Here is a 17,228-nt window from a genome sequence, read left to right on the forward strand (position 1 = left end):
GTTTGCTTGGTAAATTCTATTTGCTTGGTAAATTCTATTTGCTTAGCTTAGGGACTTACCCAACCAAAACAGGATTGGGGTGGGGGGAGAACTGGGTGTGTTCATGTGTGTGTCTGTGTGTGCTTACAAAATCAAAGTGTAAACTTAACCATAGCATGAAGACATCACACTGAAAGTTACCAAAAAGGAGGGAGGAGGAGACTCACCCTGAATTTCTTTTTACCATCATAGAATTCTGAAGAGACTGCTTTTCACTGCTGTCCTTTTTGGAACTGTTTCCAGATTCTGCTGTGCTTTGGCGAACTTAACTCGTGAAAGCACAGAAATGATGTGTATTTATATTCACCACAGTCGCCAATAACTGTGGTTATCTACTATGAAGGTGGACGGAAGGTAAACCCAGACATACGGTAGATACCTGTTTGATTTGTGGTAGATCAGCAAGGGTTGTTTAACCATGAAAAGGCTGCAGTCCTATGTACACTTACTTGCCTGATCTATGAGTGAGTTGAGTATTTGAGTCCCAGTGCTTCCCAGCTGTAAAATGGACCTTTATGCTTAAAGAGCACTGAGAAAAATAAAAAGAATTCTCTGCCATGGTTAGCTTTGTGTTAACTGCTTATCCTCTAGTCAGCTTGGGTTCCTTGCAAGAGGAAAAAAGGGCAGGATATAAATGCAATCAATCAATCATCTCCGTGTTCCCACCTGTAAAATGTACATATTTTAGGGTAGCCATGTGTCCTCTTTTACAAAGGGCAGTCCTCTGTTTGAAGGGCTGCCAGAGGACTGCCGATCACCTGCTCACAGGACAGTGAGTTGTACTGTATTTCTCAGTTATAATAATTGTTTCTAAAGTTGCATCTATATATATAAATTGCATTGTTCATGTGTTATGCAAACCACTGCACAGTTTTCTGGTAGTGTATTTCCTATTTTTGGCGATTCCCAAGTCCCAACCCTCAGACTTTGCCTTCAGCCAAGTCTTTGTGCAGCTTGCTGGCCATTTATACAGCTCTGTGTTGGAATCCCTGATCGACAGTAACTCAGATATAGATTTTAATTTGTACATGCCGGTCATTTATTTAATTGATTACATTTATATCCCAACTTTCTTCCAAGGAGCCCAAGGTGGCTTACATGTTCCTCCTCCTCTCTCTTTCATCCTCACAACAATCCTGTGAGGTGGGTTAGGCTGAGAGTCAGTGACTGGCCCAAAGTCACCCAGTCAGCTTCATGGCCGAGAGGATCCGGTCTCCTGAGCCCCAGTCCAACACTCTAACCACTATCCTAGTGTGTGGCTAATGAGATGCAGGGGTTAATTAGCTCCTCCACCCCAAGCCACCACTTTGCCATTGGCTCCACCTTTCCTTTCCCCACCACTATTTTGCACCTGGCAAGATCCTTTGGTGTAAAGGCCTAGCTGCATTTTAGTTCAGATTCATTGTGCTCTTTTTTGTTTTTTTAATTACTCCAGTGTTTTATTTCCTACAGTACATTCTGTAATTTTCTTTCAGTTGTACTAATGGCCTTTGGCTTGCAAATAAATGACATGGCGCCTGGCTCTGGTTGGTGGACCTTGGATTTCAAGTGCAAGACAAACGAGACCCAGGAAGCCCAAAGTTTCAGTGTGGGAGGCTTTTAAAGAGCACCCTTTACCTGCAATTGTAGCCTGGGTACGAAGCATGGCTTGTTCCGCCATCATCCAGACGCCGGAAACTATACTCAGGTCTGCAGCAGTGAAGCCATTGGTCCAGGCTGCAATCCCGGTTAATTTCAATGCTGAAGATGCCACCCTTGAAACATATAGAGGTGCACTTTTAAATTTTATTTATTTAGGTAATTATTTGTATAAAGTATTGTTTATCTTGCTTCTCAGACAAAAAGGCTCCTAGAGTGGCCTACAAATAATCAGTAAAAGAAGACTGTCCCTGCCTGCAGGCTGACAATCTAAAAAGACAAAAAAGGAAAAAAGAACAGGGAGGGAATTTAAGTGCGCCATCCTATGCATGTTTAGACAGAATGGTGGCTGGTCAATCAGGGAAGGCTTGTTGACATAAAAATATCTTCAGCATGCACTGAAAGTAAAACAGTGTTGGCGCCTGCTTGACATCCAGAGGCAGGGAGTTCCACAGAGAGGGAGCTACCACACTGAAGACTGTGCTCTGGGTGGATTCCAACCAGGCCGTAGGCCCTAGTGGAACCACTAGGAGCGCCTCATCTGGTCACCTCAGTGAGCGGGCAAGTTGATAAGGGAGAAGGTGCTCTCTCAGGAATCCTGGTCCCAAGTTGTTTAGGGCTTTACAAACCTTAAACCTGGCATGGTAGACAATAGGCTGCCACTGCAGTTCCCTTAGCAAAGGAGCTGCATGCTGAAAAGGGGTAGCTCCTGACACCAGCTGAGCTGCTGCATTCTGCACCAGCTTTTGGACCAGCCTTAAGGGCAGCCCCACATAGTGCAGATTGCAGTAGTCCAGTCCTGAGGTTACTAGCCAATCTGTCCCTGTCCAGGAGAGGCTGTAGCAGTCGAAGCTGGTAAAAAGCACTCAGAGCTGCCATGGTTCTTGAGGGTCCTTGGGCAAGACACCCGCAATGGGGCTCCTCCCTCCATGAGTCAACCTTCTCACCAGCTGCTATCGCTCCTCTTTCACATCATGGCTACCATGTGCTTGCTTGACAGGCAAAGAGCCAGTGAGCAAGTAGGCCGTGGCATCTGCTGCTCTTCCTTCTCACCACCACTGTGGTGAACAAGCAGGGGTTGCAAGGGTGAAGAGGAGCAAGTCCAGAGGCGCTTGTCAGAGGGCACCTGCTGGGGTGTAGGCCCTTGGCAGGTCCCATGCCTACCCTTGCTGCCAGCCCTGCACTCTGCGAATGATTGATTACAATTATTTATCTCTCTCCTGTCAGAATAAAATCCTACCAAGGCAGCTTACAAGTAAATCTACAATACAGTGATAAAAAAAACATGATAAAACAATAAAAATAACTCATGAGGATTTATCCCACAGGGCAGTTGAGGGGAGAAAGCCCTGTAGTGTATGGGAGGGACAGTGAAGCTGGAACAGGAGCCAGACGTGATCTTCACCTGCCTTCTTGGCTGCCTGCCTCTCTCTTCTGGAACCATTCCCACAAGGAAGTTGGCAGTAATGGGAGACATAGATGGCACCAGCTGAATAAATAAGTAAATAATCTCAACCTCACACAGCATCTTGGGATCCAGGTAAACTGGTCCCTACTGGACAGAAACCCTATGTGACCTTCCCCCCTAAAAAAACATGCTAGTGACCTGAGATAACTTGTTTGACTGCTTTTGAAGGCAGACCTAAAAGGACAGCTCTCCTCTTTTTTGCCTTCCACAAAACATTTTCACAAAGTAGTCAAATGCTTGCCAAGAAAATGCTGGCTGCCTTTAACTTGGTTCTTTCAGGAAGCAGCAGCTGGTGAGGGCATCCAATGGACACATATTTTAGAAAAACACTACAGAGGCCACAGGCCTGAACAGCCACCTCTGAGAAGTTTGCTCCTGCAGCGTGGGCAATGTCTCCCAGCCGGAAAATTGGGCAATGCTGAGCTCTTGTTGTATGTGCAGGAAATAGTGAATTCTGGTGAAATGTTTCTTCTGCAGGAAGAATGGGAGGAAAAGTTCTTATCTGACAGATAACACAGAACTAATTTTATAATACAGAACATATTCTCTGAGAAAGAGCTATTTAGGAAGAAGTACACACAAAATACTAAGGGCCACTCTAAATGGAAATGCTTTGCGAAGTGATTTGGGAGAAATCTGCATTTTCACAGAATTGAATTAGCTCTTTCCACAGTGCACACAATGCTGTATTCCTCCGCTTTTGTGGTGCAGATGGGAACTGAAGCCGCATTTGTTGGGGTGGGGCGGCGAGTCCCGCCACCAGTAGAAATGATCACCAGCAATTGCATAGGTGTGGAGCAGCCAATAAACGGAGGGTTGTTAAACGAAGTGCAGTGGAGGACTTGCTTATGAGTAGATGTTCATGACAAACCCAACACCCCCCCCCCCCACACACACATACTTATGAGGCAAGCAGGCAGCCACCACGCCCAGGGACTGAGCAGAATGAGAAGGAGAATAAGAGGTGCTGAGAGCAGTGAGCTTGGAGGGAGAGCGACTAGCATGTTGTCTTTGATGTATATTAACTGCCCAATCAACAGTTAATGTTGATTGGGCCCCACATCCCCCCCCCACATCCCCAAACAAACATGGGCTCAACGGAAGTGCTTCTGAGTTCATCCATCAAAATCATCCATCCTGGTAATCACCCTTTCTTAGCTGTGCAGCTTTGAATCAACAGGCATCCAGCGTTTCTCAGCTGTGCTCCTTCATAGTTGCACAGTTTTAACACAGCGGGGCTGGCGAAGTGGAACTGAAGGCAATGAGTTACTTCAAGGTAGACATGTTTACCCCTCTGCTCTCCCCACACCCTGCCCCATGCTACTTTCCCTTCTACCAATCAGCACTATGCCCACCAGCCTGTGATGAAGCCAGCTGAGGTCACATGGACTCCCAAACAGCACTGAAACTGCTGTGACAGGAAAATCCAACACAAAAAGAGCTTGAAAAAAACCCGGATTTGGGGCAATACACCAGGCTAGCTACAGAGAGCAGCGTGCGTCATCTGATACTATTGATTTGGGGGTGGAGTAGAACTGGAGTAAAAGCCCCATGTAGATGGAGCCTAAGTCTACATATTGCCTTATTGTTGCTGTGCTGACTTCTCCCAGTGTTGATAAGAGAATTAAAAGCAACTGGGAAATATCTTGTAGGCTGTTGTCCTTTATCCAGTTACCAGGGAGTAAGCTCCGTTGAACTCAATGGTACTTATTTCTGAGTAGACATGTATAGGCTTGCACTATTAATTTTGTCAGATAACAATCTTGCAAGTGTATGGTTACAAATTTGACTGGCTTGATTCTTGTGAATGAGCCTATTAGTATGGCCTTATACAACTTGGCTCCCGATAGTAGACAATGGGAGAGTTCAGAGATCATAGAATCATAGAATAGTAGGGTTGGAAGGGGCCTACAAGGCCATCGAGTCCAACCCCCTGCTCAATGCAGGAATCCAAGTCAGAGCATCCCTGACAGGTGGCTGTCCAGCCTCATCTTGAAGGCCTCCAGTGTGGGAGAGCCCACCACCTCCCCAGGTAATTGGTTCCATTGTCATATTGCTCTTACAGTCAGGAAGTTTTTCCTGATGTTCAGTCGGAATCTGGCTTCCTGTAACTTGAGCCCATTATTCCGTGTCCTGCACTCTGGGATGATCAAGAAGAGATCCTGGCCTTCTTCTCTGTGACAACCTTTCAAGTACTTGAAGAGTGCTATCCTATCTCCCCTCAGTCTCCTCTTCTCAAGGCTAAACATGCCCAGTTCTTTCAGTCTCTCTTCATAGGGCTTTGTTTCCAGTCCCCTGATCATCTTTGTTGCCCTCCTCTGAACCCTCTCCAGTTTGTCTGCATCCTTCTTAAAATGTGGTGCCTGCCCAGAACTGGACACAGTACTCCAGATGAGGCTTAACCGGTGCTGAGTAGAGGGGAACTAGTACTTCCCAGATTTGGAAGCTATGCAGCCCAAAATTAATGCAGCCCAAAATAGCTTTTGCCTTGATAAAGGCATTGTTTATCCTGTGAGAATTTAGTACTATGTCCATAAGCTAGAACGAGCTCTGCTTCTCCGATGTGGCTTTGAGGAAGAATCCTGCCAAGTTTAGTTTCACTTTCCAAGAAAAGCTGGCTTATTGTTACACCTGAACCAGAGATTGTGGTTTAAAGCAAACTCTGGTAAGTTAAACAAATCAGCAAAAGAGTCCAAGTAGCTGGCTGATTTTGAAACTGACCAGAGTTTGTTTTAAACTACACTCCCTCCTTTGAACATCCTCCTCCCAGCCACCCAGGAGCACATGTGTCAATTCCTGGCAGAGGCCCAGTTCACTTGACTATGGCTTATTTCCCCCACAATTACCCTTGGCGGCACAGTTTGTCATGTTGTGCAAATCCAGCCAGGGTGGCTTGTTAGCATGGGTAATAAGCCACCCAGAACCCATGGGCTGTTGTAGGGGTCTGGGTAGCTTGTTACCCATGGCAAGAAGCCACCCTGGCTGAGTTCGCAAGACATGACAAGCCGTACTGTTGAGGATAATCATGCTAATCCCCCTGGCACAAACAGTGGGGGAAATAAGCTACCGGTGCAATTCCATCCTGCAATTGTGTGAACCAGGCCACTAAGAGCTTAATGATCCTTTAGCTGCTGGAGACTTCTCTCTAGCCTTTGGAATGTCACACCCAGCAGAGTTTGAAGGAGAGACACAGGGGGTGCTTCCGGATGAGGCTCTATTACCCTTCCTCCTTTTATTGCCCTGATGGAACGCCTCCTCCCATATGGACCCGCCCGTACTTTAAGGTCATCCACAGAAGTCCTCCTTCAAGTGCTACCTCATTCTGAGGCTTGGGGGGTGGCAACAGGAGAGGGGCTTCTTCAGTAGAGTCCCCCCAGAACTGGATGCTTTCCCAAGGGAAGCTCACCTGACACCCACACTACTCTCTTTCTGGTGCCAGGCTAAGAGCTCCTGTTCTCCCAGGCTTTAACATTCTTTTTAAAAGTCTTATAAAGTATTTTGTAAATATTTTAGTGTTTTATTATCTCAGTCCCTGCAATGTGGTTTATTACCCTAGTCCCTGCAATATGATATTGTATTTTATGCAGTGTTGGCATATTAATTAGTTTTATATTGTTGATTTTATTGTGATTTTATTCATATATTTTATCATTATTATTGTAAAATCCCTTGAGAAATGTATTTTATGAGGCATTTAATACATTTAATACATACATTCCTCATTCACAGAACTTTACAATGGGGTCCAGAGGTCATTGCCTTTCACTCGCAACCTCTTCTTCCATCTTTTTCTTTACCACAGAAAATCTATTAAGGAGAAAAAGATGGAATAGTTCTAGAACGCCCTCTAATTGGTAGTGCTATAAAATCATTGGGCATTTCTACACCAGCCTAAAATCCTGCATTTAAAACGGGGCTTTCTGCTTCTGTTTTAAATGCAGGATCACCACTGACTCCCTTTACATGCGCTTCCTTTCCCCCTGCCCTCTTCTCCCCATATCTGAGTCTTCCATTATCTTTCATTGATCTCACTTCTCTTCTTGCCGCCTTAACTCTTTTCACGGAGGAAACTGAAGCAACTCACAACTGGGTAATTTGATTGCTCATTATCTGCGATCTATTTAAAAACGGAACAAAGGGCATTTAGTGCAGGAGGGTCATGGCTGGGTTACGACATCATGTAAAGAGCCTGCAAACTTCCGTGAAGGAGCAAGCTCAAATCGCAGGATAAACGCTCCGTGTAAGGAAGCCCATTTTTTTCTGCTGTAAGCTACAAGTGGAACTGCAATGGACTTCCCACACATTGAAGGGTATAGCACTTTTTGGGATGTCTACATCCTGCTATGTTTTGTCCACACCAGTGGGGACAGGTGATTGCTGTGTATCTCGGAAAGGAACTGTCTCTTGTCAATCCCAGCAGCCAAAACGTCTGTTTGTACTTACTTCATATAATTAAATTTCAGAAAGTGGATGTTGTTCTTTATGAGCACAGTGAAGTTTTCAGCACTCGTCAGAATGGCAGGCCTGAAAGAAGATCCGAGGCATGGATGAGAGATTTCAAACAAGCTCAATGCTGTAACCATCAACATTTAAGCATAGGCTGCAAAGCCATCAAGAAGCTGAAGGAATTGGAAACTGTGAATGGGGCTGCATGACAGGGATTTACGCAGAGAGCTTCGGCTAATGGGTGATATTGAAATGCAATATAAATAAATAAAATGCAGCATTTCGTGAAGTATAGTACAAAAGCAGCGATGATAAACAATGCCTCACACTGAGCGCTCATCTTTGATTCCACAGGGCACCAAGCTGCGACCTCCCATGTTCTGACGGTGGTGTTGTACTTCATGCATTTGCCAGTCTGAACTCCTATAGAGAGGAGAAATTAACTTTCTATATAAGGGACATCATCTCAAGGCTTTTCAGAATTATGTAAGTCAAACCAGATCCAAAGTGTGTTATGATGGATTGGCAGCTGGCCATACAATACTTTCAGTAAAGTAATACGTAAAACATAACTGAAGGTTAATTGCATGTCGGATCTTTTTTTTAATTTATATATACTTTTGTGGTTTATTAACTACAGGAATTAAACATTAAGCTCATTATCAGCAAAGAATTCCAGTTTGAAAGCCCCTGCCTAAAAGAAACCTCCGTGCTAGCTCTTTTGAGTACAATTTATACCTGAATGTATAGTGAATACTGTGAGTTCACAGGGATGCAGCGCCATTTTTTTATTAGCAGGGATGCTAATGTCATCTCCCACCCCCTTGGAATTCCCTGTTCCCTCTGAGCTTAGCTACAATCCTCACAATAACTGGGGGGAAATTAATTGTTATGTATTCCGGGGGAGTCCGATCTTGAATGAGCAATTAGGACCCATTTGCTTTTCAAAAGACCTGTTCCTAGACATGACAATTCCTAGAACTGGACAGCAGCCAGGTTGGTCATAGTTGCTAACTGGAAATCAGCAAATGACATTCATTTTATCACAGGGAAACAGACAAATTGGGACTTTGCACTAATGGGAGAAATTCACTTAACATCTTCAGGTACAAAGAGGCTAAGTAGAAACTGACACTTTTTATGGAATATGGTATCCATTTATTGAATTTGCTAATATTGAGAAGAATACACAACAACCTCCTAAGACACACGGAACTCTATGGTGTGATCTTTATCAGACAATCTTACTTGTACCAGATAGAGATCTTAAGTGATCAGAAAGACTGTAAAGAAATTAACTCACATGTGGTGTATCTGGATTTGTTACTGTTCATTGTTACTTTGAAAAATTCAATAAAAATACGGGGTTCCTTGCTATGGATCAACACAGTTGCCTGCAATTTAGGGCTCTCTTTGGGGGTGCGGCTATGGGAGCTCTTACAACGAGCGCCTGCACTTTAAAATTTACCACTATAGCACTGGGCAAATAGCTTGTGTAGTTCACGCTTCATCCTGTGGCCTCTCCTGATCTGAGTTCGATTTCTGGGATTGTTTAAGTGCGCACCCCCCACCCCCAGGTGGTTATAAGGATAACTATGTATAGTTCTGGTCACCATACCTAAAAAAAAGATATTGTAGAGCTGGAAAAAGTGCAGAACAGGGCAACTTAAATGATCAAGGGGCTGGAGCATCTCCCCTATGAGGGAAGGTTGCAACAGCTGGGATTGCTTAGCTTGGAAAAAGTACAAAATTAAGCGTGGTGTGGAGAATGTGGACAAGGAAACATTTTTCTCCCTCTCTCATATTACTACAACCCAATGGGGTCATCCCATGAAGTTCATTGGTGGGAGATTCAGGACAGATAAAAGGAAGGACTTCTTCACACAGCTCATAGCTAACTATGGAATTCGCTACCACAAGATGTAGTGATGGGCACCAATTTGGATGGCTTTAAAATGGGATTAGACAAATTCCTTGAGGAGAAGGCTATCAGTGGCTACTAGTTCTGTTGGCTATGTGCTATCATCAGCACCAGAGGCAGTGAACCTATGTCCAGTAGTTGCTGGGGAACATGGGCGGGAGGGTGCTGTTGTACTTGTGTCCTGGTTGCAGGTTTTCTGTGGGCAGCTGGTTGGCCACTGTGTGAACAGAATGCTGGACTAGATGGACCCTTGGTTTGATCCAGCATGGCTCTTCTGATGTTCTTATCTTCCTATGTTCTTATAAAATGTGATAATTCCATGATAAAAAGCTTCTCTTTGGTTTTTGCCCATTATGGCTAACATGGATTCAGAGCAGATTGTATTGCTCAGCAATGCAATGAAAGAAGAAAGCTTAAAACACATGGCAAAAGACTTCCAGAGTGTGTTAAAAAGCTTAAATCCACATACCATTACCTTGGGGGTCCGCACGACCTTTCTTACAGCTTGTATCATTAAAACAAACAGTTGTGGCTGTGGGGAACTGAGCAAAAGAAAAAGGGGTAGGGGTGGGGAAACTAATAAGCAATATGCACTTAAATATCTAGCAACATACAATATTTTATTTCAGCCTTCTGCTTACACCTGCTTCCCTGACTTCCTTGCAATGGGCCATGCATTAATAATATTTTTATAACTGCTGGCCAATAGTTCCTTTGTTAGGCTGATTTTTCTGGTTAATACTCCAGGAGGATTGGCAGATGTTTCATGAATAGGATCCCCAACCTTTTTCAGTCACTGGGCACATTTGGAATGTTGAGAGTGCTGTGGGCACACTCCCAAAATGGCTGCCATGGTGGGGTGGGTGCATGCCCATTCATAAGATGGCTGCCATAGCAGCATGTCTGGTTAGAAAACACTAATTTCCCAGAAAGCAAATTGGTGAGATTAATAGAAAAGGAACTTGTCCAACAACCTAAGTAAAAGGCAGAGGTGAAAGTCTGAGCTCCAAAACACACAACCACTCTTTTTAACCCAAATAAAGGTGGCGCTGGAATGCAGGCCTTTGCTTGCAACATGACAGCCTCCCACTCAATTTTTTAAATTAAGAAAAATGATAAGGAATAAAATAAAAATCAGGAGGGGCAGGGAGCTTAGCAAGTACCAAGAGAGGTGGAGCCCCCACATTGGTGATAAACTGCTGACTGCTGTGGATAGCCCTGTGGTTTTGAAGGAGGTGACATTCCAGCAGTTGAGGGGAGGGGGCAGAGAGAGTGAGAGCTGGAGGGGGCTAAAACTAGGGGTACAGCTTGGGAGCCGCCTACATGGCTCTCTGGGGGGTCTGCCTTTTAGAAGTGCCTCTTCTGCTCTGTTTGTATACCATTTCCTCTATTTACAATGTTCAGGCTGCAAGTGCCATTGCTTATGTAGCCAAAAGGGTACCACCCACACACAAGAGGGAGGAAACAGCAAGGTTTGCAGAAGTACAATGAATCTTTAAAAAAAAAAACTAGGGGTGGGAACCCCCAAACAGTGATTTCAATGGCACACATTTCCAATCACTAAAGATTCAAACTGAGCAAAGGATGCAAAGAAAGATATCTGGATTAGTTGTTACAAGTTTTCTTTTTTTACCCAATGGGTTCAAACAGGTGGGAAAGACCCACTGATGGAGGATCACCACAGACCAGGAATGGCAACGTGTGGTCTTCCAGTTTTTGTTGGACTGCACCTCCCATCATCCTTTGCCATTAACTCTGCTGATGGGAGTTGCAGTCCAACAACAACTGGAGGACCAGAAGTTGCCCACCACTGCCACAGACATTAATCTTCAACATCTAAATAATATGTCCACCCCCACCCCCCGCCACTCTGGAATTATAAGATCACTTACCTCAGGGCAAAGTCCCTGTGTTTGGTTTTCTGTCATGATGATATTGGTTACTACAAAGAAGGAATTTACTCCCTACACAGAAAGGGGGCGAAGAGAGAGAGAGAGAGATTGAGAGAGAGAGAGAGAGAGAGAGAAAGAGAGAAAGAGAAACAAGAATTTTTAAAAGGGGTTAACTCTGTCAGCCACTGGGAAAATCAGATTCTTACAGATTTCTTAAAATATATCATTTATTCCTAAGATTTATTAGTTGCTCTGCAGCTAATAGCTCACAGGGTGGCATACAAGAAACAACAAAAAGCTTAGGTTCGTCCATTTGGGGGGTAAAAGTCCAAAAGTCATAATAATACCTGTATTAGAACTGGCCAAAATATCATGAAGTTGTGAGCAAGAGCTCTAGCATTCTCCAGAGCTTTTAAAGAAAACATAGATGGCCAGGGTTTGGGGTGGGGAGAGCGAGAGCAAGAGCAAGAGAGAAAGTTGGGCATAATGTTAAAGCCCCAGTCTGCCATTTGTAACAGTCTCAGAAGGTCAGCCCTATCATTGGGCAGAGTGAGACAGCTACCTCAGGTGGCAGATGCCACAGGGCAGGGCAGCAAGCCTCTTTCAGCCCGAAGGCTGAATTCCCTGGGGCTCCGTCTACATGGCACTGCTTTCATCCTTCACCCCGTTGCAACTGCGCAGCATTTCAGCTTCGAATGAGCTTCTGCTGGGATACACTCATGATTTACTGCGGGCTGCCTTTTCTTGCCATTATACTTTAATGTGCAGCTGTACAGTCCCGTGAGTGTGGGGGTGCGACACTTCAGTGGCTGTTTTGTATTTGAGGGATTCTGTTGTGTCTTTCCACCCCTCATTAGGTAAAAAGTGGGTGTTCTGTGCTCCTTCATTTCCACGCCATCTGTTTGTCAGTTCCCCAGCCTAAGGACTCTCACGATGGCTCGCACTCACAGGCGTGAGCGATACGTGCCTACCCATCACTCCAAAATGGTGGCCGGAGTGAAGTTAGTCCTCCCCTAAGACCCCCTTGGCCCTTGGGCACTGAGTCCAAAAGCAACTGTTGCGAAGATACAAAGCTGCAAAAATGTGCGAAAGTGTGATTAAATAAATGGAAAAGCCTCTCTGTGCCTCTGCAACTGCACAGCTGCAAAGGGATGGGGGGAGTAAAGGGGCGTCACAGAGTGACTCAAGCACTACGCACACCTACAACACGCCCACTGCAAAATGCAAAGTCAGTTTGGGGAAGGGACAGACGGCTCACAACCGCGGGGACCTCTGCAGCGAATGAAAACATCTCAGCAAAACGCCTCCTTGGAAATCTGCATTTTCCGGGAGAAAACCACAGATGGCTGCAAAGTGGCGACTACGTCGTCTTTCCCGAGGCACCTGGACTTGCGGCCGCCCCAGAGTAAAAGGCTTGTGTAGATGGGGCCCAGGAGATGCTTGCAGGGTGGGGGATGCCACTGGTAGGTGAGGCCAAGGGCAAAATAGATGGGGCCAAAATTACCAGCATGTTTTAGCCTGAAGCTCTTACTGCCAGCGACTAACCCTTAGGAGAGGCATTTCAACCTTTTAGAAAGGGAAAAAAATTGCACAAAAGCTAGGAAACCACCTAAAGATTGGTGGTTGGGGGAAAGGGAGCATGGCCTTCTGGGGAAGGCTGGATTTGGCCACCAGGCCAGAGGTTGTGTGGGGCACCTGTGATTTGTCCACCCCTGCTGCAGGTTGTGTGGGACATCTGCAGCAACCCTTGCCAGCTGCTGCTTCTGTCCCCCACCTATTGCCCTTCTGCTGGAAGACAGAGCAGTGTCTACCATGTGAGGCAGCAGGCTACGTAAGCTAGCCTGCTGCCCTCACACGGAATGGAGGACTTTGTCCCACTGCCAGTGTTGAAGCAAGATGCAGCTGCCAGAACGTTTGGCTTCTGTACGTGGAATGGGAGGGAGGCATTTTGTCCTTTGCCTCAGGCAGCAAAATCTCTGCCTGAGGTGCCATCTCTGTGGAGCCTGCATCAACAGCAGGGCTGGCCCTACCATTAGGCAAAGTGAGGCAGTTGCCTCAGGTGGCAGATGCTGGGAGGTGGCAGCAAAGTCTTGGAGGAGAGAGCTGTGTGCCATGCAGGTTACCTTCCCCACTCTAAGCTAGCCTTCAGATGTGGCGGGGGATGCTGGCCCATCACCAGTGTTGAAGAAAGATTCAACCACCAGTCCGGTCAGCTTTTGTTCATGAAATGGGAGGTGGTGCCATCTTGTCCTTCCCCTCCGGCAGCACAATGTCTTGGATCAACCCTCTTAAGGCTGGTCTCTTAAAATCCTGGTTCTGAGCCCATAGCCAGAAATGTGATATTGAGGAGGCTGAAGAGGGGATACGGGGAAAGGGGTGAAATCAGTGCCAAACACCCAGAACTTAAATAGAGGTTTCCCAGAGACGACTGGTTGGCAATTGAAGGAAGCACTTTTTGGGACTAGAAGACCGCTGTTGAACTTCTTTGAGCCTGAGGGCTGAATTCTGTTTCGCAGAAGCTCTCAGAGGCCACATGCCAGTGGGGGGTGGACCCAAAGGCAAAGGGGGTGGGGCCAGTATACCAAAAATACCTGCATATTTTAGCTTGAAGCTCTTACTGCCTATAACTAGGCATTAGAAGAGGCATTTCAACCTTTTAGAATAGGGGGAAAACTGCGCAAAAGCTGGGAAATCACCAAATGATTGGTGGGCGAGGGAAAGGGGTGGGGCCTTCTGGGAAACTCTGGAGGGCCAGATTTGGCCCTCAGGCCTGAGGTTCTGCACGCCTGGACTAGATGCTCCCTTGATCTGATCCAAACACTGAAAATCAGCTACTCTCATCACTGGAAACCAGACAGGTCTCTGCTGCAACATCAAGAGGAGACTCACCTGCATGGGCATTGTGTATTCCGCGGTGTCCCAGATCCTCATGTCTGTCTGAGACACCCCTTTCACTTTGTGTGCACCGAGCTGATGACAGAGTCCTTCTTCTGATAGCGTTTATCAATGAAAAGTATGATGCTGAAGAGACAGTGGAAAGGGCTTGAGGTGGCTGGCTCTTTTTTCATGGGTTCTTTTTTTGTACCCATTTCACAGATGGGAAAACTGAGGCTTGGAGACAGTGACTTCTCCCTGGACCACCTGCTGAGCCTACAACAGGCCAAGGGTTATTTGACAGTTGTTTCCCCCTCCAACAAGTCCTGCCGCCCAGGTTCAGACGACATGATAAGCCACCCACAGAACGCACCACCAATTTAAACAAGCCACCATTGTTTATTTGAGCCACAGTGGCTTGTTTGATGGTACAAACCAGCTCAGAGTCTTATGGCACCTTAAAGACTAGCGGTGCAATCCTATGCATGTTTAGATGGAAAACAGCATGGCTGGCTGAGGGATGCTGGGAGTTGCAGGACTTTTTTCTGTCTAGAAATGCATAGGATTGCACCCTAACAGACTTATTCCAGCATCTGTTTTTGAGGGCTAGAACAATTCGACAAAGTCCATTAAATTTAGTCTGTTAAAGTTTCTGCCACGATCAACATCTTAGCATTTAAGGTGTGAATGAATGATGAGATTTTTTTTCTTTTCTGAAATAATACTATTATAAAACTGAACAATTTAGTTAAAAAAATAGGTAATTGTTCTGGAAAATAAGTTACATTGGCACTTCAATCCTAAACATTTCCAATCCTAAAGTATTTCCAGTGGCTTCAATGATACATACTTCTAAGGACTTATACTCAGCATTGTGCCCTTCAACATAACTTGTTTTATTTGAGGGCTGTCTAAGCCTCAAACGATCCCTGGTGCCAGCATTCGCACGACACAAGAAGCCACAGCAAGCTGGGTGCCCATGGACACCATACAAGCATTGTGCCTCCGGGTGTCCGGCACAATGCAACAGCCCCCGCAGTAAATTAAGCCACAGGGGGTTGTTGTGACGTGGCAACAGGCCTGTTCAGTCTCATTGATTTTATTTCAATGAGGAAATAATTCCAAATTCCTTGGGAAGGAATTCCCAAGGATTGCACCACAAACCAGATTCCCATGTTTCCTTTCATTCACCACTGGCTTATCTCAACGTTTCTTTTGCCACTTACCAGACATACAGAAAGACAACAGTTTGAATGGCCCACTTGAGGCTCCCGTAGTAAATGCTCTGAACATGCACAACTTTGGAAGTTGTATATCCACACAAGCCAGTTAAACTGCCGCACACAGCCATAGTAGAAAATAAAGGAATCTTACAAAATACAGCCTCTTGCAGAATTGCAGTGGCTTCTAGCCACACACCCAGTCAGTCAGCCAAAGCACACCACCTAAAGGCACGGCAAGACGACCATGCAGGGAAGGAGCAAATGAAGATGAACTAAATTGGTCACAAGGAGCACAACGCAGCTCTGGCCAGATCGTGATCCTGCTAACCACTTTATCCCATGCGACTATTTCAACGGTAGCTGGTGGCTGCTTGCAGTTTTACACGCATGTGAGCTCTAGGATTTATGAGGCTGCTATTTATGGGAGACAGTATTTTATGGCGGAAAACATTTTATGGAAAAGTGGCCCTTTCTGTTTCACTTTCGACTTTGTACTCTCTGGTGCATTTATCTACACCTTAAGGCTGGCGTGTTGCTATTTGAACTCGCTGACATATGTGCTGAGTGCATCCTAAGGGATTGGTGTGATCTCGGGCAGAAGGAGGTGTGGTGCTGGGGGCTGGACATGACAGGTGAGGAAAAGGCCGTTGCTTTGGTCTTTACCTTCTTCCCCCATCCCCACCCCCTCAAGATCTAGATCGCCCTGGCAGCCTGCACTGTACTGGTGCTGCTGCTAAAAATGCCAGGTTGGTCCATAGTAAAACTGCCACCCATGACATGATTGTGTGTGCTCGGGCCGACTTGGCAGGTCTTCCTGATACCAGAGCGGATGGGCTGCTTGACGCAGCTTTTGCCCACCTGGGTTCTGGGTGCAGAACCAATCAAGACCGGAGGGACCGGGAGTTGCCATCATTCCTAAGGCTGGCCGTTCTCTGGGGAAGTGACCAGTACACCTCCTAGCCAGCTTTTGCAGGCCAGCTTCAGTTGTTGTGGGCTGAGAAAGTGTACAAGATGTCTGAATCTGTCCATCCCGCTACATGTAGGCTCGAGCCTTGCCCAGTTTGGCTGATAAGCTCTGGCAGAGGGGAACTGACTAGGTGGGCCCAGGGGGTGGTGAATGCCTCACTAGGTTAGGGGGTGGTGCCTGCCACCGTGAAAGTGGTGGTGGTGCAGGCTCTCCTAAAAAGGACCTTGCTGGAACCGGAGGTATGTGCGAACTACCACCCCGTTGCTAATATCCCCTTTGGGGGCAAGGTGCTTGAGAGCATGGTGGCCTGTCAGTTTCAGATATTTTTGGAGGAAACAGATTATTTAGACCTATTCTAGCCTGGTTTCAGGCTAGGATTTTGGATCAAAATAGCCTTGGTCACCCTGACAGATAACCTCTGGGGGAGACACTGGGGGAGTGTGGCCTTCTGATCTTCTGGGAGCTCTCATTTGTTCTGTTCTGGCGGATTGCCCTCTGGATGTGGCAGCAATTGCCCCTATTTAGGGGTTTATGGGCTAAATATATGTTGCTCTGCCTATTTATTAACAGTTTAGGAGTGGATCAGACTAACTCTGAAACAACTGGATCTTTTATTTGTTAAATGAATCCCATTTCAATCGCTGCTCTGCATAGTACATGCAATGGCACCACCAAACTCTTAGATTTTAGAAGAATTCATAAGCAGATTTTGTTTTGTTTTTTAAAGCAGGAACTGTGGATTAAACATAGCATATTGTTA

The 17,228-nt window shown here is 45.9% G+C and overlaps 1 pseudogene across 1 annotated transcript; it reads right to left on the minus strand.

Moving 5' to 3' along the window:
- Positions 1-1,652: 1,652 nt before the first annotated feature.
- Positions 1,653-15,629, minus strand: LOC146335992 (P2X purinoceptor 7-like; annotated as a pseudogene). Its single transcript, XR_014785665.1, has 6 exons — positions 15,505-15,629; positions 14,294-14,425; positions 11,405-11,476; positions 9,982-10,054; positions 7,812-8,014; positions 1,653-1,793 (listed from the first exon to the last, which is right to left on the minus strand). The product of XR_014785665.1 is annotated as a P2X purinoceptor 7-like (transcript).
- Between the last annotated feature and the right edge of the window lie 1,599 nt (positions 15,630-17,228).

The sequence above is a fragment of the Heloderma suspectum genome, chromosome 13 (genome assembly GCF_057233095.1).
Source record: "Heloderma suspectum isolate Gila_16-S chromosome 13, 16-S_ref, whole genome shotgun sequence".
Taxonomy (NCBI): Eukaryota; Metazoa; Chordata; class Lepidosauria; order Squamata; family Helodermatidae; genus Heloderma; species Heloderma suspectum.